Source organism: Mus musculus, chromosome 11, assembly GCF_000001635.26.
Source record: "Mus musculus strain C57BL/6J chromosome 11, GRCm38.p6 C57BL/6J".
Classification (NCBI taxonomy): Eukaryota; Metazoa; Chordata; class Mammalia; order Rodentia; family Muridae; genus Mus; species Mus musculus.
Genome location: NC_000077.6, coordinates 54,742,071 through 54,768,492, shown reverse-complemented (window position 1 = coordinate 54,768,492; position 26,422 = coordinate 54,742,071). Strand labels below are relative to the sequence as shown.

General features: G+C 40.8%; 1 protein-coding gene across 4 annotated transcripts in view; it reads left to right on the top strand.

The window, feature by feature from the left end:
- Positions 1 to 26,422, top strand: part of Cdc42se2 (CDC42 small effector 2) — a 70,289-nt gene that overhangs the window by 19,211 nt on the left and 24,656 nt on the right. For 2 of the 4 annotated variants that reach the window (NM_178626.3, XM_030246370.1), the window contains exon 2: positions 11,934 to 12,087. The exons of 1 other annotated variant lie outside the window; for it this stretch is intronic. The gene's annotated coding sequence lies outside the window, so the exon portion shown is untranslated. Of the gene's footprint in view, positions 1 to 8,153; positions 8,313 to 11,933; positions 12,088 to 26,422 lie in introns of all 4 variants that reach the window. One more of the 4 variants, XM_030246369.1, reaches the window with a different exon arrangement.

The following is a 26,422-nucleotide window of genomic DNA, read 5'->3' as shown; positions in this document are numbered from 1 at the left end:
CTTCTAGCGCTCTGGATATCAATGGGTACAAGGTGAGCCTGGAATGCATAGTGAGTTCTGGGACGAAACAAACAAACAAATCAACTGAGATTAAACTGTTCTGAGTTGAGCTGAGCCAAACTGAATTGAGAAGAGTTAATTACTGCTGACTAAAAGGGTGAGGAAATAACTATTTCTGTATTTCCTTAGAAATGGACACATTTGTATTTCTAACATTTATTCATAATGATGTCTATTTTAATAAATTGACCCTTTTGGGAACAAATATAGCTAAAAGTGGGGGAAACAACTCTTAACTTCAATAATAATTACAAGTTTCTTTTACCAGATTTGAAAGACAATGGTATTTTGGTTCTGAATACAGTGTGGTTCTAAGTGCACTGATGCGGGGAGTAAGCTGGTGGGGCTACTCTCCAGACCTCCTGCCTGGCCTGTTGATCCGAGGGTTTTCATTTAAGAATGTGCTTGGGGGGGGGGAAAATGCTTTTCTGCTCCTTTTTGGGAGGGGTGACCCCTCCCCCAATAGGCTTCTGGGGAATTTTTCCTAAGAGTAGATGCAGTTTGTTCAAATGTATAAGTCAGCTGCTGGCAGCCTTCTTTGTCTAAGTAGTGATTTCATCACCAGAGAAAACCAACATCCTTCCAGCTCTGCACTGACACAAGAATGAAGTTTTTGTCCCTGGGATTTGCCTTTTTGGTTTCATCGGGGTTTGTCAGTACTGTAGCACCTGTCTCTGTCTCTTACAACTGAGTATTCCATGGTGTACATGCACAGCATTTTATTTTTCTATTATCAGTTTGTGAACATTGTAAGTTTTTTCTTCACATTTCAGCCATTATGAATAATGCAGTTAAGAATATGAACACTTAATTGTAGTCTGGTGGTTGAGTAATGGAGGCAGACAACTTATGGGACAGAGGTGGTCCCATAAGATCATGATGGAGATTCTTGTCACCAATAACATGTCGTGGTATCTGCCCTGTAACCTGAGTGTGGTGATGTTGGTATAATATAACTGTGCTGCTGGTCATAGGTATAGAACACACAGTTATGTAAGGTATATAACACTTGCTAACATAAACTATTTATATAACTATAAATATGTAGTTTTCATCATTAGATTATTTTTTTCTACTTATATATAAAACATATAGTGTGTAAAACAGCCCCAGGCAGGTCCTCAGCCAGTACTCTGCAAGGCATAAATGTCATAGGAACTGACAGCAGCATGGATTGTTGCTGCTCCTGAAGATCTTCCAGAGGGAGACTGTACAGACTCTATGTACCTTCCTGGAATCCTGGTACTTGGCAGCAAAGTGGGCAGATTATTGATATCAACCTGGGCTGCAGAATGAGACCGTGTCTCAAAAAACAACAAAAATAACCCAGTATATTTTTAAATTCACATTTATTTAGGGTATATGTATGTGCACTTGTACAAGTGGAGGTCAGAGGACACTTGTAGAAGTTAGTTCTCCTTTTACTATGCAGATTCCTGGAATGGAACTTGGGTCAGGTCATCAGAAATAGTAGCAAGTAAATGCCTTTACTTATTTAGCCATTGATGGTGTGGGTGTGTCGTCCCGTCCCCCGTCCCCGTCCCCGTCCCCCCCCCCCCCCCGCCCCCACTCCAGGGTTTCTTTGGCTGGCCTGGAACTTGTTCTGTAGACCAGACTGGCCTCGAGTGCAGAGAAATATTCTTGGTCCTCCTGAGTGCTGGTGTTAAAGGCACTTACGCCCTTAAACCTGGCCTAGTTTTTAAATGCTTATTTTTTAAAGATTTATTTATTTTATATATGTGATTACACAGTTGCTGTCTTCAGACATGAGAAGAGGGCATTGGATCTCATTACAGATAGTTGTGAGCCACCATGTGGTTGCTGGGAATTGAACTCAGGACCTCTGGCAGAGCAGTCAGTGCTCTTAACCACTGAGCCATCTCCAGCCCTAGTTTTAAAATTTTTAATTGAAATAGAATTATATCACTCTTTCTCTTTCTTTCCTCCAGCCCTCCTAGCTACCTTTCCACAAACCCCTCTTTTTTTTTTTTTTTTTTTTTTTTTTTTTGAGACAGGGTTTCTCTGTGTAGTCCTGGCTGTCCTGGAACTCACTCTGTAGACCAGGCTGGCCTCGAACTCAGAAATCCGCCTGCCTCTGCCTCCCAAGTGCTGGGATTAAAGGCGTGCGCCACCACGCCCGGCCCACAAACCCCTCTTGTATCCCCTCCTGCTATCAAGTTGATATTATCGTCGTCATGTGTGTCTTTCCCCCTCCCCCTTCCCCCTTCCTTGTAGTGACAGTGTTTTGCGGTTTGTATGTATATGGTTTCAAGACTGACCAATACTTCAACATTTCCCCCCCCTCATGTTAACATATCCATTGATATTGCCATTTATGCAGCCATTTCTAAGAGAGATTGTTTCACAGCAGACTCCTTGTGTTATGACTCTTACAGTCTTTTCACCCCCTCTTCCATGGTGTCCCCTGAGTCATAGATACAGAAGTTATAATGAATATGATGAATATGCATTCATTGGGGCTGGACCACCCACAGTTTCTGGATTCTATCCATTTGTGGTTTTCTGTGATGGTCTCTACTTGTTGCAGAGAGCCTTCTTTGATGAGGAGTGGTCACCCAGGTAAGCAGGCTCTTACACGAGGAGGGATTGCAGGTCTAGTATTTATATTTTAAGAAGTCCTTTTAGGAACTGGAGAGATGGATGGCTCAGTACTGGTTCCTCTTCCAGAGGTCCTGGATTCAATTCCAAGCACTGAAATGACAGCTCACAACCATCAATAACTGTAGTCCTGTGGGATCCCATGCCCTCGTTTGGTGTGCAGACTTCATGGAGACAAAACGCCCATATCCAAGCCTGTGCTTGTCATCTCCAGCATTGCACTGGCAATTTAGATTCACTATAGAGAACTCAAGGGAGAATGGTGGTCAGTGCAGTAACATGATTTAAGATTGCGCATGTGCAACTGTCCAGTGAGTAGTCTGGGAGATAAAAGTTATTGAGTTTTAAAACATTTCTATACTTGGCAGAGCAAAAGGAACATTTTATTTATATAGGGTGGCTTTTTTGTTTGTTTGTTTTGTTTTTTTGGCTTCTGAAACAGGGTCTAACAGTGTAGATTAAACTGATTTTAAACTCCTGATTTTCTGCTTCGGTCTGCTGGATGCTGGCCTTACAGATGGTTGTATCACCAAGCTGGCAAGGAAACTTTTAAAACAACAGCAATTGCATCTTTATGTTAACAGAAATGTATTTAATTTAGAAAAACCGGATCATTGTAGTCTTAGGAGTTGTCTTAGTTAGGGTTTCTATTGCTGGGAAGAGACATCACGTCCATGGCAATTCTTATAAAGGAACATATTTAACTGGAATTGGCTTGCAGTTTCAGAGGTTTAGTCCATTATCATCATCATGAAAAGCACACATGGTGCTAGGAGGAGCTAAGATTGTACACCTTGATCACAGGCAACAGGAAGTGAACAGGCTTGAGCTTTTGAGACCTCAAAGTCACACACCTCCTCCAGCAAAGCCACACCCACTCTAGGGACACACCTCCTAGTAATTGCCACTCCCTATGGACCTGTGGGGGCCATTTTTATCCAAACTACCACAGGAGTGTTAGTATTTTATTAGTCCATTAATTGTCATACATTATACATAAAATAATTCCACATTACATCTGTCAGAACTTTGTTTTCTTGTTTTTTGAATGATGAAGTTTCGGGCATTTGCCACCAGGCCAGGTTTAATTCTTCATACTGACCTTACAAATTAAATTCATAATACGAAGTCTTATGTATTAGACTTCTAAAATGGGGTGAAGGAATAAATACAAGTAATGTGTGTTTAAACACAAGACACTTACGTAACTTTCAGAGTCTATTCTATGAAACAAACACTTTACGGTTTCAGAAGGACAGTTGGTGGTGATAGAATTACTGAATAAGGAGGATCAGGCTTCAGGGTCATTCTCAAGGTAGAGCAGATGTGTGTGTGTGTGTGTGGGGGGGGGGGGGGGGGATCAGGAGTTCCTGGACCATGTGAGACTGTCTCAGCAACCCCCCCCCCCACACACACACAAAAGGGAATGGGTGGTCTGGAAGAATAGAATTGAAGTAGTTTTGAATTAATATATTCAAGAAGATAGGCCCATAGTTATGTCCTAGGGGTCAGGAAGTTGAAACTGGCAGGTGGCTGTCAGAACTCTGAATCTGGGGCCACAGCTGCTGCTGGTGACAGTGGCTTCTGAAGGTGATCCTCCTCCTGCGCACTAAGCACTCAAACTCATCAGCACAGGAAGCCTGCAAGCCTCACAGTGCTGCTCACGCCCAGGAGCTGCTTACTCAGCCCTGCTTACGTTCCAGATAAATTAACTACAAGAGGAAGATCTGGAAAAGGTAGGGGATTGCTTTTGGTGGTGGTTGTTACTTTTTTGGAAAAAAAAATGTCCAGCCCTGAAGTACAGGAAGGGACGTAACCTGGGAGCATGAGCATCCTTCTGCTCTACAAGGCATGCATGCAGGGTGTTCTGAAGGTGGTAAGATTCAAAACATTTCAACATAGATTTGATACATTCTGAAGTGTTATCTAAATATGAACCATTAATTTTGTTGTTTATATAAAGTTGTTTTTTTTTCCAGGCCTAATGTTTTCGGTTGCAAGTAAGCTAGTGTTAGTAAAAAACCTTTTATAGTGTGTTTCCTGTTTGTAGTGAATGGTGGAAGTATGCCTGGGGATGGAACTGTAAAACCTTTATTTTTCTCTCTTACTGCTGGAGTGTGTGTGTGTGTGTGTCACAGCATGCATGCACAGGTGAGAGGAGGAGGGTCTTTTGTTCACAGGTTGGTTGGCTGGTGAGTTTTCTTGGATTCTCCTATTTCTGTAGGCTTCCGGTTTTCCTTGGGTACTCGGAAGTCACACTCAGGTTCTCATGCTGTGCAAGGACTTTATTTGCTGAACCATCTCTACTTGCTATGTTTTATTTTTTTTTAAATTCAGTTTATCTTTATTATCTTGCTGAAATGATATTGCGGTAATTTTTAAAAAGAATGTGTGGGGGGTTATACTGGGGAGGGGGCTCTGCTCAGAGGAGAAGGGGAGGGAGAGGATCTGTGTGAAGGGGTACTTGGAGGAGAGGGGGGCTGATATTGGGATGTAAAGTGAATGAATAAATAAATAAAATTTTAAAATATTAAAAAAAATATGTACAACAGGCTAGATGTGGTGGCACATACCCTTTACTACCAGTAGTCCCAGGCAGAGACGGGCGGATCTCTGAGTGTGAGGCCCTCCTGGTCTACAGATCAAGTTCCAGAACAGCCAAGGCTACACAGGGAAACCCTGTCTCAAAAATAAGATTGTGCATGAGGAATGAACAAGTCTTACCCAGACTAGAGCGGGAAGATGTTTGCTTTCATTATGTATTTGTTTCTAAGATTTGTTTTATTTTGTGTTTATGAGGGTTTTGCATCAGATCGTCTGGAACTGGAGTTAAGATAGGTGTGAACCACCACATGGAGGTTGGAAGTTGAACTTGAGTCCTCAGAAAGAACAGTGCTGTTAACTGCTGAGCCATCTCTCCAGCCTCAAGTCTTGTGTTGTTATCATTACTCAATTTTAAACATTTCTCTAACAGGGCTGTAATAGGGAACTAAAAGCTCGTTTTAGTGTGTTCTTTTTATGCCCTCCCATGTTTCATGAAACGGCAGATGACCGTGTGGTTTTGATATGCTGTATATCTACTGTGGGTGATGGTACATACCTATAATCCCAGGCCAGGAAGATTGTGAACTCAAGGCTAGCTTGGGCTACACAGTGACTTCAAGGCCAGCCTAGACTAGATAGAGAGAGCCTATTCCACAAAATCAAAATAATCCTGGAGTGGTGGTACATCCACCCTGTAATCCTAGCACCTGGGAGGTGGAGGTTGAAATTCGGGAGGAGATCAGGGCCTCCTTCATTTACATTACATGGCAAGTTTGTGGTTAGCCTGGCCTGCTAGAGCTCCCTTCTCAACAAAACAAAACAAAGCAAATCACCCCAGAGCAACACAAAAAAAAAGACACATATGCTAACTTCCAGATTCTGGTTTAGAGTCTTAAAAAAGTGTATGTTTGCCTGTTCATATGTGTATGTATATGCTTATGTATATGTCTGCCTGCTTTGGGGAGGAGGAGTTTTGAGTATACTATAGCATGCATGTAAAGGTCAGAGGACAATTTACAAAAGATTCTCTTCTACCAAGTGGGTCCGGGGTATAACTCAGATTGTCAGGCTTGGTGACAGTCACTTCTACTAGTGGCTGTAGATCTGGAATTAAATAGGTTGTAAAAATAGTTAAGAAAGATCTTGGTTTGGCCTTGAAGAACAAAGCAGAAAGACAGGAGGCAGGAATGATATACTCTTGTTTTTTTGCTTGGGAAACAAGGTAGAAGAGAGAGTGTAGGATACAATAAGGTGGATAGAATTGAGGTAGGAGAGGGGTAAGGAAAAGTAGAGTTGAGTTAAGCTGAAGGCAGAGGGCATACATCTTGTGTGATGTGTTGCCTGCTGTAGACTCTGCATTACCCTGAAGAACATGTAGGCTGGAGAGCTTTGGGCTGGGAATGTGGGTTTGAGTATCAGCAGTATACATCATCAATATACATATGCCCCATGAACCCCAGGCTGAAGGAAACAAGTTAAGGAGCCTGTATGGACTGAAAAGACTCCTGTATTCATGTGTAAACAAGTAAAAACTGCCAAACTATTTAATTTGAAGAGTGAAAACTGCCCTCCCTGCGCGAGCACCACTCAGCTTGTCACAGTATCTAGAATTCCCATTATTCGTATTTCCCTTTGGGTTAAAACACTTCCTTTCTAGGAGTTGCTGTTAAAATGTCGTTGTTTCTGAAGGGATAAACTTTTAATCTGTTACGGTAGTGTTCATATTTTTAGATCACTAACCTTTATTTTGGAATTCAGATAGAAATGTAAGAAAGATTAAGTTTGGAAAACATGATACTGTCCCAAAAGTGAGATTAAAGAGGAATCTTAGACTTGGAGCCTGGGTTGGAAACAGGTCGTGGTGAGTTGGTGGAGCAAAGGAATCCTGTCACCAAAGAGGGACTGTGAGAGAGCTGGGGAGCCAGCATACTTTGTAACCCAGCTCTTGGGAGGCAGAGGCAGAGGCAGAGGCAGAGGGGCAGAGAGAGAGGGGCAGAGAGAGAGGGGGGCAGAGAGAGGCAGAGAGGCAGAGAGGCAGAGGCAGAGAGGCAAGAGGACAGAGATTTCCCATGCCAGCCTGTCTAGTGTGGCACTGATCCACAGAAGGAGGAGGAGATAGAACATTTGAAAATGAAATATAGGGGGAAAATCAGAAAGCATTTCAGTTATAAACAAGGGTGGTCATGCAATTTATGATTAGGTAGAATTTTAATATAATTTGTTATTTGAACTGGACATCCTGAGATAGAGACAGGAATGACCATGAAAACAAGTGTAAATTGAAACCATGATGGGCAGTCCTTATACAAGGTTATATCTATTTCATTTGTAGCATAATGAAATATTTAAAAATTCAGTTGAGTGTCAAGCATTATACTGAATTAAGTGGCACTTCTGCTTGCTTCTGCTTCTCAAGTGCCTGTGCCACCATGCCCAATTTATAAGTATATATATATTTATTAGATTATCTGGAGTAGTTTAATAGGAATCAAGTTCTGCTAATGTGAGTTTCTATCCATTTGGGAAAAATGAAAACTAAGTAAAAAATTTTCCAGTAAGACCTAGGGCTCTCCCTTACAGTTTGATCGGTTTAAGCTTATGACTTTTGAATTACAGTGGATTGGTACTTAAAACTTGTAAGAGGGTGTAAGGATTAGAAGGAGTCATAGCTGGGTTTCTGCTATTAGTGGGATCTTTATTTACTCTCCACTGTCCTGATAGTAGATACTGAGGCAGGACATTATACTTTGACGCAGCAGTGACACAGAACAGTGTCCCAGTGGTTCTCCTCATCCTCTGGTCTCACTGGGTGATGGAGAACATGTTTAACTTTTCTGTGACTGCCTGGATGTGTTTGAAGATGTCAACTCATTTAAAGAGAATCCTTTTTTTATTCATGGCACTTTGATGGATACCTTGGAAAACAAAAGTTTCTGTGCGGAGAGTGCTATAATCTCAAACTCAGCTAGAGAGGTATTGCAGCGTGTTCCGTCTCTTCACGGTGAACAACGGCCAGGCGGGAAAGTGGCATTCAGTGCCATATAAAAGCACCACCACATGCCAGTAATGGGTTCATGAATGTTCTTTGGGTGAGTACATTAAAATGTAGTTTTAACTGACAGTGAAATGATTAAAAATATTTGATTCTTACAAAATATAATAAGGGAGTAAGGAACTATACTGACTAGAATTGAATAAATAAACCTATTCAATTTTCTTTCGAGAGTGCTCGATTACACTAGGATCCAGTGATGTTTTAGCATATGCTTTCTTTGTGATCAACAATAGTGTTTTTAGTACTTAGCATTATATACATTTCTGAAAATCTTTTCTGAAAAGATTGTAATCATGTGTCAAGCATTAAAACGATCCAGCTTTCCATGGAAGTGGGTCTTGATATCAATTATCAATCTGCAGTGAGTTATTAGTTCTAAATAGAATAATTGCACAATTTAAAAGTGTTCAGTTTGATAAACTTTGCTATATATATAGGCCCATGAAGTGATACCACACTCGAGCTACTGAAAATCTGAGTCTTGGAACAGATAGCGGGCCAGAACTTGCCTGGGTGCCCAAGGCTGTGGTGTTACCCTAGCACCACAAAAATCACTGTAATGAAAATATCTGTCACCCCAAAAGTTTGGTTTCAGTCTTTGTGAACTTCTTGCCTCCCTACACCTATTGCCAGGCAGTTGATACATCTGCTCTTTGTTACCAGAAATTAGTTTTTGTTTTCTAGAATTTATATAAATGGATTTTATAGCATTCTCTCTCTCTCTCTCTCTCTCTCTCTCTCTCTCTGTGTGTGTGTGTGTGTGTGTGTGTGTGTGTGTGTGTATGTATGTGTGTGTGTGTGTGTGTGTGTATACACATGCATATGTGTTTGTTTCCTCAGTGCTGGAGACCCTGGATTTTGTGCATGTTAGCCAAGTGCTCTATCATGAGTCTGTAGTCAGTACGGGTGGGTTTTGGATGGAGCATAAGTTTTTTGATTCATCCATGTTGATGTATGTTTAGTAGTTAATTATTTTTATTCATGTGTGTGTGTGTGTGTGTGTGTGTGTGTGTGTGTGTGTGTGTGTGCGTCTCTGTCTGTCTGTGATTCACATGTCAATATATAAAGGCCAAAGGAATGTTATTTTTCTTTGTCACTCTATCTTAAAAAATTACTTTTACTAATTTGTTATATGTGTGTGTGTATATATATATGTGTGTGTGTGTATGTATATGTGTGTGTGTGTGTGTGTGTGTGTGTGTGTGTATGTATGTATGTATGTGGGTGTATGGTACATGTGTGCACATGTGTGGAGATCAGAGGGAAGTTTGAAGGAATTGGTTCCCTTTCACGATGAGGATGCCTGAGATTGAACTTAGATGTGACAGCAAGTGGCCTTGCCCAGTGAGCCATCTCACTGACCCCCTCTGTTGTGTATTTTGAGGCAGTTTCTTAGAACCTGGAGCTTGGTATTTTGGCTATCCTGGCTGACTGGCAAGTACCCCGAATCCACCTGCTTGGCACCCTTACTCCTGGGGTTAGAGATGCGTACCACTGCATCCAACTTGTGTGTGCTGGCCGTCCATACTCAGCTCTCCATGCTTGTATGGCAGCCCTTTACTTTACCTGTGAGCCATCCACAGCCCTAGAGCAGTTCAGTCATTGGTACAACCAGGCATGCTCAACCAACTTTTTTTTTGTTGTCCTCTGCAAAGTTCACCATTGAGAACCAGGTAGCTAAGACACACACACTAACAGACACACACAAAATCTCAGACTGTGCTAAGTCCTTTTGCAATTCTGTATTGGATTGCATTCATAGTTATCCTAGGGCTTACGTGGCATATGGCTGCAAATGCCTGAATGAAGGTATATTCCTGTTTATCCATTCACCATTCACCTATCTACAGGCAATTGGGATTGTTTCCTGGATTTTGCTGTTCAAAAAAAAGGCAATCTAAATAAAGTTAAAGTGATTTTTTTTCTGAATTAGGAAATACTCATAATCATAAAAGTTTTGTCTGAGAATTGAGTACTTTAAAACAAAAAGGGAAGTACAATAGGATTCCGTCTCTTTCTCTATCCCCTGTGGGTGTGGTCTGATCTGCTGGCAGCCTGTGCTTGGCTGAAGTTCAGTTGCTGTGATTGGGTGAGGCTCAGCTGCTTGTTCTGCCAGTCAGTTAGGTTTTCTGCTCATTTACATAGTGAGTTAGGTGCATTTCTTTAATTTCTAAAAATTGTATAAACTTTTATTTATTAAAAAAAACCCTTTCAAATAAATAAAAACACTCACCAAAATTAGCCAGACCCCAACTCTATACAACCTGATGTGTTTTGTAGTATAGGAATGTAGGAACTCAGCTCAGAGGATTGATTGATTTTCTTTTTTGCTTATTCATTTTATCATGTTACAAATACATTGCTGTAGTTTTACAGATGTACACTACTGCTTCTTTAGATAAATATGTAGGAATGCAATGGCTGCATTGTATGACAGAGTATGTTTGTGTATATATTTTTAAAGGATCTACAAAATTAAAAAAAGAAAAAAAGATTGGCTATGCACTTCAAGCTTGTCCCAGCAGCATTTGGAAGACAAAATTAGTTGTTTTTATTTTTGCTGTAGTTTTTGGTGCTAAGGTTAAACCTGGGGCCTTTTGCATGCAAGGCAAGCCCCCCACCTACCGAGTTACATCCCTAGCCTACCACAGTGTAAAGAGTTGGATATACAGACAATTTCATCAAAGAGGTTGATGTCTAAGGAGAAGCTGTTGTTTGTTTGAATGGCTAGAATTGGAAGAGAATGACTTCTAGGGGGTGAAGACATTGGATGGATAATGATGACGTGAGTTATGGTGTCCCTGAGGTGAGCGAGAGTGAGGAAGCACTGGTTAGATCACCAGTTGAGCTGCATGCTAGATCTGAGGCCCATTGTTGCTTATAGTGTATTATGTGTTTATCTGGATGTTTGTGTATGAAGAAATTGCTTATCTTTAATGTAGGCTTGGCCACACAACCTTGGCTACTCATTTTCAGAATTAGAACTCAAATCTGCAGCTTTCTGACTCAAAGTTCATGTTTTTATCTCATTTTATATTCCTAAGTCAGAAGAACACATTTGACTTTGACAGTAATACAGTGTTCTCTCTGAGCTATTAAAAATACATATCAGACTTTGAAAGTTCAGATGTTTATCAGGTCCAGACAGTAACTGTAAAGTAAGTTACAGTGGAGAGAGTGACTAGAGATATCTGTGGATGGAGAGCCACAAAGCCCATGCTCATTGATTAATTCAATCTGATTTTGCTCCATGTAGGAGCAGACCTTAGGTGGTTTGATTTCATTTTCCAAGACAGATTAGAAATCTGACTTTTTTTGTGAAGTCTTCAGATTTATCAATGTAAGAAGGTGTCCTTTCTTTAACATAGTGTGTATCCATGGAAGACTTGTCACCTGGATTCTGTGCAGTGGGCTACCATTGGTCTGAGTTATACCTTGCATAACATGGAAGCAACAATCAGTTTATATGATGAGAAGAGAGTGGTGACTCTGTAATAAGTACATTACATGCATTAAAAAGTAGGTTGTTTGTTTAACCATGGTGCTAAGTGTGCTCTAGCATTTGGGTTCAGTTTTCATTTGTATCAGTTAATTACATAGAGGGGAGAATTGCTCCCTGCAGCTTTGGCTCCTAACTGCATGCTTTTGTTTTCAGATAGGGCCAGTGTTGAGTGAAACAAACGCAGAAACCAAAAGAGAAGACGTCTTCAAGGAACAACTTATGCTAATGAGTCTGAAGAGTCTCCTGTGTGTGTCTTTCAGCATAGTCTCCATTCAGAGAGCTGAGTGAGTGGCCACATTGATGAGTGGTAAGTCTGTCCACTGATGGCTAGATATGGAAATGATGTCCACAAAACCAGTCTACTCTGTGTTCTGAGCACTCACCAGCAGTCAGTTCATTTTGTTGGTGTTCTCCCTTCCAGTATTACTGTGTGGCTTTAGAGTGTGGCTTTGATCTTCAGGGTAAGCAGAGCCCTCCATGGCCTATGGTTTTCTCTTCTCTCTCAGTGACAGTTGTTTATCATCTCATGGCCATCATCTTCTAGTTAGTCACAATACGTTCCACATTTTATCAGTATAATCACCCAGTGGTAGTTGTCTATTCTCTTATTAAAAATCTACTGGAAGCTAGGTATGGTGGAGTATGCCTTTAATTGTAGCACTTGGGAGGCAGCAGCTGCCTGGTCTATATAGTGAGTTCCAGGATAGCCAGGACTACATAGACTCTTTCTCAAAGGGGGGGGGGGGAGTGGAGGGGAGAAAAGACCTGAAATTTTTTTCTCTGCATAGAAGCGTGTTTATCCATTCTGCCATGTGGTCCACTACATATAACAGAATGAGGATTGCTGAGGACAATGTGAGATAAGAGGCCTTCCAGCACAGTCTCAGGTTAGAGAACACAGACCCCCTCTGGGAGGAAGGGTGTTTCCCAACACACAGTCAACATCGGCAGTGACAGGGAACTTGAGAGTTCTGGAGAATTTTTTGGCTATATACTTTAATTAAAATAGAATACTGTTTCTCTAAAGTAAAGGGGAACTTAAAGCTGGCAACCATATCAACCTTTTAAAAATAGAATGTACTAAGGGCAAACCAATTATGAGAAAAAACACGAAAGTATTTTAAAGTTCTTCTGCAAATACCACGAGTGAACATTTCATGTAGAGCTGGACAGCTGTAAGAATTGAAAAGCAGAGGAAAGCAGTTGTTTAACATGAATCCAACCGTGTTGACAACACCAGAGTCACTGGTTCCGCTTTGATTGGAGTCGATAAGATGCCAGTAATTGTGTGTGTTTAGATCTGGGCCTCTCTGAGCCTTTTCTCTGACCTGAAGCACATGTGTAGTTGGATCCTCTGGGGAAAGTGTCCCCACCCTCCTTTCCTGCCTTCTCACACTGTAAGTGTGTCACTGGGGAACAGTCTACAGTAGGCTCCCAGGAATGTTCCCAGCCTAAATTCCTGTCTTTAAAACCATTGGTATTTTAAGGTTCTTCATGCTACAAAAATTTCAGTGCCCTACCAACACTGAAACTACTGCTTAATAAAAATCTGGTCTTGGTTTTTATTTTGCTATTGAGTATTTATCTGTTTACATTCAGTTGAAAATAACTAGTCTTCATAAATTTACATTAATGTTTCTTATAAGATAAAATCAGTCATAAATTGCCTCTCAGGAACCAGCCAGCAGTTGTTAAGAATTTTATGGAAAGAGGCACAGGGCATGAGGTCCTAATGAAAATGGAGGAGTCTAAACCCATCTATAAAATTCTCCTCCCAGCAGCTGTCAGGGCCCTTAGTACAATAGCAGAGCGAGCGGATCCTTTCAGTTTCCCCGTGTCTGTTTGTGAAATTATTCTTGGTTGTTAGAGAGCACTGAGTCTTTTCCCCAAGTGCTTACTCTTTCGAATCCTCGTTTCTCAAGACACATCCAAGCGTGAGAGCAACTGTCGCTCATGGCCACATCACTGATTTTACTTACACTCATTTGAGAAATCACCTGCTAGGCTAAGGTTCATTGCTGAGCAGTAATCTCCATCATGACTTCTTACACTGTTCATAAGGCTGAGCGTCTGCCTTTGTCTCGGTGTTTAAGTTGGCAGAAAGGGATGTGAGTGGTTGTGTGCCTTGGGAAGGGAAGGGTGGAGCATAATCCTCACTGTGAGTTTTGAGAAGAGATAATGAAATCCTTTATATCCTTTTCCATAGACCAGCATTTCAAAGACCCCATTTTCATAAGAATTGGTTGTGCAGCTGCAGCCCTGGCAACAAGGCTCTGGGGAAAAGAATTGGGGCAAATTTCCAAAAACAGGCCTCAGTGGTCTCCTATGGAGCTGTGCTAATGAACCAGATGAGAGCATAAAGCCTTCATAGAAGTAAGCCTCGTGCTGTGTGTTGGATAGATGTTGAAATCTTCCACATGTATTTTACTATTTAAAAGCTACCAAAGCTGTCATAGCTATTTATTCAAGAGCAGCTATGTTATAGTCTGAGTATAAAAAACTATCCTTACAAGTTAATATTTATTTCTGTGAATTATATCTAAAATATAGTTGTTGCTGCCCATTTTTGGTGAAGTCTAAATGTTTTCAAAACATGGTGCTAGATTTATCAGATATTTTAAAGATAAGATTTGCTGCTGAAGAGACTGCTTAATAGTTAAGAGCACTGGCTGTCTTTAAGAGGATCTTGGTGCAGGTTCCAGCACCCACATGGCAGCATACAACATTCTGTAATTCAAACTCCAAGGGATCTGAGGCCTTCTTCTGGTTTCTGTGGGTACCAGGCATACGCAGTGCACATGCATACATTTAGGTAAAACACTCATACGCATAAAATAAAAATAAGTATCTTTAAAAAGAACAAGCAACATTTTAGGTTTATTTTTAATAACGTTAGGTTTTAAATTGCCAGATTATTTTCATATAAATTTCCTGTGATTGTTGATTGTTCTAGAATGCTTTTAGGTAATACAATTTGTTAAACATATTTTTTTAACACTGACATAGCTGTAAAAGCTGTCATTAAGCCGTAATTCCGTAACTTCTTGGCCACCTGACATTAGGTTATACCTGGGTTTTTGTTTTTTATCCTGTTTTAAGAAGTATTTCAGTGAAGACTTTTAATGCACATGTTTTTTTTTTTTTTTTTTTTTTCCTTTCTCTTGAGTTCTTTATAGATTACTAATTGTGAAAATTCAGGTTGCTTTCATAAAAACACTGAAATTCACATATATGGCTTGCCAGTGCCTTAGTTATGTTTCTGTTTCTGTGCTGAGACACCACCTTCAAAGCAACTTACAGAAGAGTTTGTTTGGGGCACATGGCTTCAGAAGGTTAGAGTTTAAGACAGGGTCGTGGATGGAAAGGAACTGGTGGCTGGAGCAGCAGCTGACACACAACAGGAGGCAGAGGGCAAACTGGGAGTGACACTAGTCTTTTGAAACCTTAAAGCCTGCCCCCATTGACACACCTCCTTGAACAAGGTCACACCTCTTAATCCTTTCCAAACAGTTCCATCTTCAGGGGAACAAGTATTCAAACTTGAGCCTGTGGGGGCTATTCTCATTTCAGTCCCCTCAGACATTTTTCCTGTTCCCTTCCCAACACTGAACACAATCACAATTTAAAGTAGAATACATATGAAACAGTAGTTGCCTTTTGGGCTTTATGGCTTTTTTGTTGGTTTTTTGTTGTTTCTTTTGGTTTGCTTTTTGTTTTTTGTTTTTGAGCAGATTGTAGATTGGCTTTTTTGTTCTTGTTTTTTTGTTTTTTTTAAGACAGGATTTCTCTATGTGGTCCTGGCTATCCTGGAACTCACTCTGTAGACCAGGTTGGCCTGGAACTCTTGATATTGGCCTGCTTCCCAAGTGCTGGGATTAAAGGTGTGTACCAACATCACCTGTTAAAAAATAGTTTTAATATATATTTGAGTACAATGTTAAAAAAGACCTAGAGAGACATGCGGAGAAATACAGTAATATACCCTCTATGGGCTTCTCTAGAGAGTTTCCAAACATTTCTTTAATTAGAAGCAGTGAACATTTTACATTTGTCATCTTCCTCTGTGGGTTTTCATATTTGATATTTCTCTCCTGAAAATCCATGAGTTATTTTTGGCTAGTGCCCTCAAGTATCTCTCAAAAGTTAAGTTTCCCATTTACATACATATAGTGTAATGTGCTTTGGGTCCTGTTTATAGCCTGAACCTTCCTCATAGATTAATGCCCCTTCCTCTCTGTGTCCTTCTCCTTCTCTTTAAGAAAAGGTTTAGAATCCACACTAAGCCAGATGTTAGGCATTCTGTAGACACCGCTTCTCAGTTATCTGTTTCAACTATGAAGTTAATTTTGGTAATATAATTGGATGCAGATTTTTGTTAAAAAACATACAACTTAAGCCTGCTGTGTGTACAGTCCTAGCTACCATGGAGACTAAGGTGGGAATATTGCTTAAGCCCAGGAGTCCAGGTGAGCCTAGGCAGGACAGTTTAGGCTAAAAAGCCTCAAAATAAAGAATGTAGGAGGGATGAGGAGAGGGGTGGCGCTAGGAAGAGGATAGTGTTCCGAGTGAAGGGGTTTCAAACAGGGGGCTGGAGAGATGGCTGGGTGGTTACAGAGGAGCTACGTTCTGTTCCCAGCACCCATGTAGCTTACAACTCTGCATCATTCCTGTTCCAGAGGATCCAGTGCCCTTTCTTGATCTCCTAGGCAAAGCACTCATATACATAAAACAATAAATAGAAAAACACTTTAAATTGAAAAAATGGTTAAAGTAAGAGAACTCGTTACAGAGTGTGGTATAATTCTGTTGTCACAGATTATTATTTTTTTTTTTTTTAAAAAAAGGTTTCCACCTAAAAACTCATTTGACAGCTGAAATGCCTTATTTACTGGAGGAAAATATCAAGTTGGCAAGTCCGAGGGACTTGGCACCATGCACATAGGGATGAAGCGCAGGCCCAGATGAGCTCTTGTCCCTGGGGAGTAATCTGAACCAGGATTAAAGCTGTCCTCCACCCTGCCTTGTTTACACCCAGATAAGCCACTGCAGTTTGTGTTGAACTGGCTTTCACATCCCAAGGGACTGATAGGGACTTCTTTGCCTGGCCAGGAGGCATGGATTACACACACATCTTGTTTGTGAGACCTGCTCCGTTATGTCCCCTTTTGCTCGGAGGACATGCTAGAAGTAACTTGATAGTGAATGTCATTCCCTTCTAAACCTTTATGCACCTCAGACATCCAGAGCCTTCTGTTTGTAGAGGAGAAAACGTGACAAATAAATTTAGTATACAGTTGTTTTAGTGAGACTTATTGAGACTTACTAATTGATGCAATAACCAAGTTAGAGTTACTATTTGAACTCTCTACTAAGAGTTTTCTGTTGTACACTTAATATATTCTGTGGGCATATAAATTATGTATATATTTAAAATACTTTGGAAGATATCAGGACATTGCTATAGAAAGGAAGAATTAATTTAATTGGTTTATTTTTTTCTCTACCTTGATACCAGTTTTGCTTTATTTTCTCTTTTAAATATAAATGTAAATAGACACTTTTTTATGTGTGTTGCTCACTCTAAGAGAGGGAACCTGACTAGAAAAGTCTTTGTCCCCATTCTACTCAGGGTAGCACTAAGAAGGCCAAAGAGAAAAATGGTAGCGAGGGCAACAATAGTAACATAGCAACAGTAGTGAAAACCAGTTACATAGGAAAGGTATTAAACACACACAGCTCTGTAAACTTCCCAACCATATCTCTAGGCAGTCTGTATTTACTTACTGAATCCTCATGTGTACCAAAGAGATAGACAAAGAGATATGAAATCATTTCATAGAACAGCAAAATAAGGTGTACAAAGATCAAATATTCTGCAGTTCTAAGCCAATTTATTTGTGACATCTTAATGTGTAGCCCAGGCTGGCCTCCACTAACACTAGCACCAGCCAGCTGTTAAAATTCTAAACCAGCATTCCATACTCCTCTCTACCTTTCCTCTAGATACCAGGGTTCAGGGTGAATGGATGTATCCTGTCCATGTGGTATAATAATTCTAAGCCAAGGAGTTAAGTTAACATTCACACTTGAACTTAGGCATTTTACTTTGTGGCTGTCTAAACAACAGTAAATGCAAACTGCTCTTAGGGAGCACTGGACTCACATAGGAAACACAAGCCTCCAGTCATGATTAGTTCACAAAAGAGTTAAAGGTCAAACTGCAGTGATAGACTGATTCTAAAGTGTATGTAATAGGAAATAGGATGACCTCAGAAATCGGACTAACAGTAAAAGCAGGCACTTCCATTCCCAACTGCAGGTCTCACCTCGGTGGAGTTGGAGATTCACAGGGGACAAATTGAAGTACACATTGGATTATAGATACAAAATTAAACCTAGGAGAGCTAGAATAGACAGTTTATATGACTTTGAGGAATATGTTGACATTTCTTAGGCAGAACACAAATAATAAAAGATTTGATAGAGTTGATAGAGTTGATGCATCAGAGTTCATGCAAGCTAAACTCTCCAAAAGACATTTGTATGAAAGAAAAAGATATGAAAAAAATACTCATATGTAGTGGACAAGGGAATTGCTCTAGAGTATATAAAGAACATGGTTTAATTAGAGTGGAACTGAGATTACAGTAATAGTACATAACTAAATTTTTTGTTGTTGTTTTTGAGACAGGGTTTCTCTGTGCAGTCCTGGCTGTCCTGGAACTCACTCTGTAGACCAGGCTGGCCTCCAACTCAGAAATCCACCTGCCTCTGCCTCTCAAGTGCTGGGATTACAGGCATGCATCACCACTGCCCGGCTGAACATAACTAAATTTTAAAAATGGGCATTGGGAATCTGAAGAGGTGGCTCAGGTTTGGTCCTCACATCTGGGCAGTTCACAGCCTCTGAAGTTGAGAGCACCTGCATGCCCATACTCACATGGGACACATACATTCACATAGTTAGAAATAATAAAAATATATCTTTTAAAAATGTGCATAGATCTGAAAATACAGACCCAAGCAAAGTGTGTGAGTGTCAGTAAACATGAAAATATTTAATGGGGCTGGAAGGATGGCTTAACAGCCAAGAGTGCTTGCTTCTCTGCTAGTTGGTTCCTGGTGGCACCTAAGTAACCACGTGTAACTGTAGACCCAAGGGACCCGCAGGTGCCTGCACACACAGCATTCACTCACATGGATGCATACAAAGATAGTAAGATCTTTTTAAGAAAGAAAATATAATTAATATCATTAGTTACCAGGAAAGGGTAAATTAAACCAGAGGGACACTGCTGTCCACCTTAATGACTAAGATGAATGCTGACCGTAGCATAGAGAATGGCAGGATGTGGAGCAGTGGGCCTCTCACACATGACTGAAGGAAGGCAAAGTGATAAAACCAGGTCATGTCAGCATATGTACATGACTTAAAACTTTAAAAAATTTACATGCATCTATCTGTCTCTCCATTCATGCATTCATTTGCTTAGTGTAGATAGTGCCCACAGAGGCCAGAAGAGGGTGTTGGATCCCCTGGAGCTGGAGGCACAGGCACTACCTAACATAGGTGTTGAGAACTGAACTCTGCAAGCCATTTTTAACCACTGAGTCATCTCTCTAGCCCCATTAAATGCTGAGCATAGTCTGTCATCCATTTACATGAGTCAGTGGGAAAGACTAGTGTCTAACCAGTCATTTCCATAATTGCATGCACTCCTCTCTACTCTTTGAGACTAGTTCAGTACAGTGGCTTCTTTGGGCTTTGGTTAACCACACAGAAGTATATCTGTAAACAGTATACAGCTTATAGTATATAAAACTGTATATAGTATACAGTTGGAAACTCTTCCAAGAGATATTATATTATAAATCATGTTCAAAGAACAATTTCAAGCTGGGTGTGGTTGCCATTCCTATAAATTTAGCATGTAGGAAGTAGACCGACCAGAGGGCTGGAGAGATGGCTCAGCAGTTAAGACTGACTGCTCTTCCAGAGGTCCTAAGTTCAATTCCCAGTAACCACACGGTGGCTCACAACCATGTGTAGCGGGATCTGATGCCCTCTTCTGGTGTGTCTGAAGACAGTTGCCATACTCATAAATAAATAAATCTTAAGTGTTCAGGGTTGGGGCTGGCGAGATGGCTCAGTGGCTAAGAGTGCTGACTGCTTTTCCGAAGGTCCCGAGTTCAAATCCCAGCAACCACATGGTGGCTCACAACCATCCGTAACGAAATCTGATGCCCTCTTCTGGAGTATCTGAGGACAGCTACAGTGTACTTACATATAATAAATAAATAAATCTTTAAAAAAAAAAAAAAGAGTTCAGGGTCACTTGGGTCACATAAGACCCTGTCTCAAAAGGCTGAAAACAAGGGGCTTGGGAGATGGCTCCATTGGCAGTGTTAACTGTGCAAGCATGAGTGACCAAGTTTATTCCCAGCCTTCTATAAAAGCCAACGGGCACAGCAACATGTGCCTATATAACCTCAGAGCTAAGGAGCCTATCCTGGCTCCTGGCCAACCAAACTAGTTTAGTTCATGAGCTCCAGGTTCTGTAAGAGAGTGTGCCTCAAAAAAATACAATGGTGTGTGACTGAAGACACCTGATGTAACTTGGCCTTTATTGTAATGTGGAAAATAAGAGTCTGGGGAGATAGATTAGTTGATAAGGCAAGGACCAAAGTTTGATTCTTCAGAACCCACATTAAAATTATGGGGCTGGAGAGAGGGCTTGGGTTAAGAGCTCTCCTAGAGAACTCAAGTTCAGTTCCTAGCACCCACATGGAGGCTCACAGCCATTTGTAACTCCAACCCCAGGGGATCTAGTGCCCTTTTCTGGCCTCTATGGGCACCAGGTAGGCATGCCCAGTGCACATACACACATGCAAGCAAAATACTTGTACATAAAAGAATTAAACCTTAAAAATAGAGCCATTGGGGGTGGGGGGCTGGCGAGATGGCTCAGCGGTTAAGAGCACTGACTGCTCTTCTGAAGGTCCTGAGTTCAAATCCCAGCAACCACATGGTGGCTCACAACCATTCGTAATGAGATCTGATGCCCTCTTCTGGGGTGTCTGAAGACAGCTAGAGTGTTCTTACATATAATAAATAAATAAATCTAAATAAATAAGATTGGGGGGTAAAAAAAAGATTGAAAAAAAAATAGATAGAACCATGGGCATGGTGGCACCCTAGTACTGGGGTTTGCTGTCCAGACAGCCCAGCCTGCGGACATTCCAGTCCAGTTTGAGACCCTGTCACTCACACACACACACACACACACACACACACACACCGCAGACACAGAAGATAGCTCCTGGGGAATGACCCTTGAGCTTGCCCTCTGACCTTTTCATGCACACCCCCACAGCCAAGCATCCACACATACACACACACACACACACACACACACACACACACAGACAGACAGGCACACACACACACACACACACACACACACACACTCACTCTCTGAAACATTAAAAACAACAACAGAAAAGAACCTGAAAACAAAGCTATCTATTCAAAACTAGAGGGACAGTTTGTGCTCATGATGGCTGCGAAGAATGAACTGTATTGATAAGTCATACCTGTCATTGATTAATAGGTTTGTACTTCTGTAGGAAACAACTTTGGCAGTTGGTGTAAGTTAGGCATTCTTTCCCCCTAATTTTACCCAACCCTTCAGTGTCACTAGTAATGGTGTTCATGTTTACTTGATTCTTTGCATTTTCATTTCTGATCCTCTGCTAATTACATTTACTGTTGTTACTTATATCTTATTTAAACATTTGGGCACTAAAAATAACTATGTAGGACTAGATGGTAGCTCAGTGGTTAAGAATGGTTAGTGTCGCTCTTGGAAGAGGCAAGTCCGGTCTAAAATGGAGGTAAAACCTCCACCCGGTCGCCCCCAGCCCGACTTACAGACTGTGTGGTAATGAGAGATCCCCAAACAAAATGTTCCAGAGGCTTTGGTTTTGTGACCTACTCTTGTGTTGAAGAGGTGGCTGCTGCACTGTGTGCACGGCCACACAAGGTTGATGGGCGTGTGGTGGAACAGAAGAGAGCTGTTTCTAGAGAGGACTTTGTAAAGCCTGGTGCCCGTTTAGTGGTGAAGAAAATTTTTGTTGGTGGTATTAAAGAGGATACAGAAGAATATAACCTGAGAGACTACTTTGAAAAGTATGGCAAGATTGAAACCATAGAGGTTATGGAAGACAGGCAGAGTGGGAAAAAGAAGGTTTGCTTTTGTAACTTTTGATGATCATGACACAGTTGATAAAATTGTTGTTCAGAAATACCACACTATTAATGGGCATAATTGTGAAGTGAAAAAGGCCCTTTCTAAACGATGATCCATAGTCAGAAAAGTTACTGTAGCTTAAACAGGAAACCCTTCTTGTTCAGGACTGTCATAGCCACAGTTTGCAAAAAGTGCAGCTATTGATTAATGCAATGTAGTGTCAATTAGATGTACATTCCTGAGGTCTTTTATCTGTTGTATCTTTGTCTTTTTCTTTTCATTACATCAGGTATATTGCCCTGTAAATTGTGGTAGTGGTACCAGGAATAAAAAATTAAGGAATTTTTAACTTTAAAAAAAAAAAAGAAAAGAATGGTTAGTGTCCTTAAAGAAGACTTGAGTTTGGTTCCCAGCACCTGTGTCTGGTAGCTTACAACCATTTGTAACTTCAGCTCCAAGGAATCTGGTGCTTTCTTATGGCCTCCATGAGCACTGTGCACATCACGCACACAGAGGAAGTAGAGAGGAAGAGGTACTAGAGAGGTGATTCCGTGGTTAAGAGTATTCACTGCTCTTTTAGAGAACCCAGGTTCAATTCTTAGCACCTACAAGGCAGCTCACAACCATTTGTAACTCTACTTCCAAGAGTTTTGATTTCCTTTTTTGAACTTTGTGGCCATTAGGCCACAGACAAGGTGCATCTACACACATGGAAGCAAAAAACCTATACACGTAATGTTTTTAAATTAAAAGATAAATCTTTCAAAATATGTATATAGACACTTGTGTGATGCACAAATGTCCTGGTTAACAAATACTTTTATATAGCTATCACCCAGGTTTAAAAGAGATCAGGACTAGGGTCATAGCCAGTGGTGGACTGCTTGCCTGACTTTCATTCCAGCCCAACATGGAGTCAGGAGGAGGGCAGAACGGAGTCAGTGGTCCAGGAGTATTTATGCGCATCCCTTTCTGTTTGTATTCCTGCCCTTGAATGCCCTCCTGGCTGTTAACAACTTTACTTTGACTTATTTTTCTATCTCTAGACAAAAATTACCCAAACTGGTTTTGAAATTTGTGGCAGTGGTTCTCTGTGTGCTGTTTTATATAATGCTTTTCAAGAATCATCGTGCTCTGTAAAGCTGGTATTTATTGTTTTTTTGTATGAATATAACATTTTCATTTAAAAAACATTTCCCTCTTGATGTTAAAGAGATGGTTCAGTGGTTAAGGGTGCATAGTTCTACTAGAGGACCTCAGTTCTGTTCCCAGCATCCACATTGGGTGGCTCATGTCACACACACACACACACACACACACACACACACACACACACCACCTGCCCTTGCAACACCAGAGCCAGGTCGTCTGACACGGTTTTCTGGCCTCCACGTGTACTTGTATGCATGTGCACATGCCCTTAGATTACAGTAAGACATGGATGGTAGTGTGTGCTTGTAGGCTGAGCTACCTGGGAGGCTGAGGCTGAGGCTGAGGCTTGGAAGTCAGAACTAATCTGGGCAACATAGTACCATCTCATCTTGGGAAAACAAAACAAAACAAAACCACCACCACCAAAAAAATCCTGTATGTTACTTTATACTTGTATTTGTAATTTAAAATTTTGATATCAAATAAGAACATGTAGTATGCAGTGTCTGTGCATATAGCATCTAATTTAGCCTTCATTTTAGATCTGGAAACTGAAACACGGCATTCTGTTTTACAACAGAAAAATAATGGGTGCTAGGGCCTGTCACTTCTCCATGCTAGCAGTTCTAAATGATTGGAATACTTAAGCTTCTGAAAGTCTTTGGATCGCTAGGGGAATGCCACTCTCAGTCACAGCATCTAAACTTGGCCACTTGTCTTTATTTCAAAGTCTAAATTCTGACTTGAGTGTGCCCAGTTTCTGAATTGTGTCCAGCTCTTCCTTCTCTAAGATTAGGTTTTAGAAGAAAGCTCTGCTGCTATAGACCAGTCTGATGTTGATTTATGTGTGGAATGTGCTGAGCTGTGTAGCTGTTGGAATGCCGCTCCCCTGTGCATAGTTTGTCTGTTTTGGTTTTGTTTTGTTTTGTTTTGTTTTGTTTTAAGTGTAGGGGTTTTGCCTTGGTTTGTATTTTGTTGAGAACACTCATGTAGCCCAGGCTAGCCTCAGACTTGCTGTATAGCTGAAGGTGACCTTGAACTCCTGATCCTTTTGTCTTCTGTAACAAACAGTACTTAGATTTAAAAGTATAAAGTTTTGAAAATGGAAGTATTTTAAGCAACTTTCAGCTCAAGAAGTGAAGGTAACTATTGATAGAATAACAATGTTGAATTTTTTAGCAACAGATTCAGTATTCCTTGAAGATGTTTATATATAAATATTTTAGGTTCATACACCTGAAATAATTCTAAAAATGTAGTTTGCAGAGGGCAAGCACATTAACATTTCCCAAGGCATTGTAGGAAACATCTTTTGTTGTTGTTTTAGGTTTTGTTTTTGTTTTTTTGATACAGGATTTCTCTGTGTAGTCCTGACTGTCCTGGAACCCAATCTGTAGATCAGGCTAGCCACAAACTCACAGTGATCTCCTGCCTCTGCCTCCCTGGTGCTGGGGATTAAAGGTGTGTCCACTGGATATGTGAAGAAAATACAAATTTGGGGAAATGTGGTGTATTGGCTGGTTTTGTGTCAACTTGACACAGGCTGCAGGTATCACAGAGAAGGGAGCTTCAGGTGAGGAAATGCCTCCATGAGATCCAGCTGTAAGGCATTTTCTCAATTATTGATCAAGAGGGGAGGGCCCCTTGTGAGTGGTGCCATCCCTGGGCTGGTAGTCTTGGGTTCTATAAGAAAGCAAGCTGAGCAAGGCAGGGGAAGCAAGCCTGTAAGTAACATCCCTCCATGGCCTCTGCATCAGCTCCTGCTTCCTGACCTGCTTGAGTTCCAGTCCTGACTTCCTTTTGTGATGAACAGCAATGTGGAAGTGTAAGCTGAATAAACCCTTTCCTCCCCAACTTGCTTCTTGGTCATGATGTTTGTGCAGGAATAGAAACCCTGTCTAAGACATGGGGGTTGGTAGGCAGTTATTATAGATGGTAAAGCAAGAAGTTCCATGTTAATTTAAACAGTGTAGCCATTTAAGACAGGTGACTAAAGGGGCAAAATGGACCTGCTGGAAATGAGAAGTTAACATTCAAAGGTGGGTTGTAGCTCTTTATATATAAACCAGAACATGTGACATACATGGACAAACCAAATAACACATGTGAAAATACTAGAGGAGCTTCGTGTCTATGGGCTGCACTGTGGTGAGCAGTGAGGGTGTTTCCACAAAGGCACTGGCTGAGGCCTTGGACTCAAGGGCAGTTAAGCCTGCTTGGAGCTATGCTTAATCAGAGGGTACTAAGTTACAGTAAGAATGAAAGTTCTGCTGTGCCCTCCTACAGTATGGTAACTAGTAGTGAAACTATACTTATGTCCATTCCAGAAAACTAGAAGAGAATTATCAGAATTGTTATCATAAAGAATCAGAGTTTAGCTCTCATGTGTGGAAGTTAGAGGATAAGTTTCAGGAATAAAGTCTCCCCTTCTATGTGTCTTGATCTAGGTCAAGCCCTCGAGTTTGGTAGCCAGTGCCTTTACCCACTGTCTTGTCAGCCTTATCTGTGGCCTTTTAATTCAGTTTATTTATTTATTTGCTTATTTACTTATTTATTTATTTATTTATTTATTTATTTATTGGTCTTTCAAGACAGGGTTTCTCTGTGTAGCTCTGGCTGTCCTGGAACTCACTCTGTAAACCAGGCTGGCTTCAAACTCAGAAATCTGCCTGCCTCTGCCTCCCAAATGCTAGGATTAAAGGCGTGCGCCACCACTGCCTTTTTAAAGTGTCCATTGGATACTATGAATTTAACTCATTTTCTAGTATATTCCTTATACCAAGATTGTACAGAAGAAATAAGTAAAAGACTTCCTTTGATCTAATTAAATCTCAAAATATTCTTAGTTTCGACATCTCTATTTCTAATATCTAGACTTGGTCTTACATCCCTGATCTTAAGGAAGGCTCCCCTTTGTTTCTATGTCAGCTTGACAAGGGTTTCTTGGGTAAATGAAGGAGTGTTTGTTTCAAGGTCTGTATTTAAATTATGCCAAAACTCTGAATTTCCCTTCCCCTTAGTCTTGAATGTTTGCCTCCTGCATGAACTGTGAGGTCCAGGATTGTTTGCTCTGCAGCTGATCAGGTTGTGAGTTGAGCAGTCATCTCCACAGACATTGTCTTTTCAGAAGTACCTGCAGTGCCATCCCAGCAGGACTAGAGTCCTCCTAGCATGGAGGAAATCAAAGGGAAGAATTTTCAAAAATGTTAGCGTAAAGAATACTTAACTCATGATAAAAAA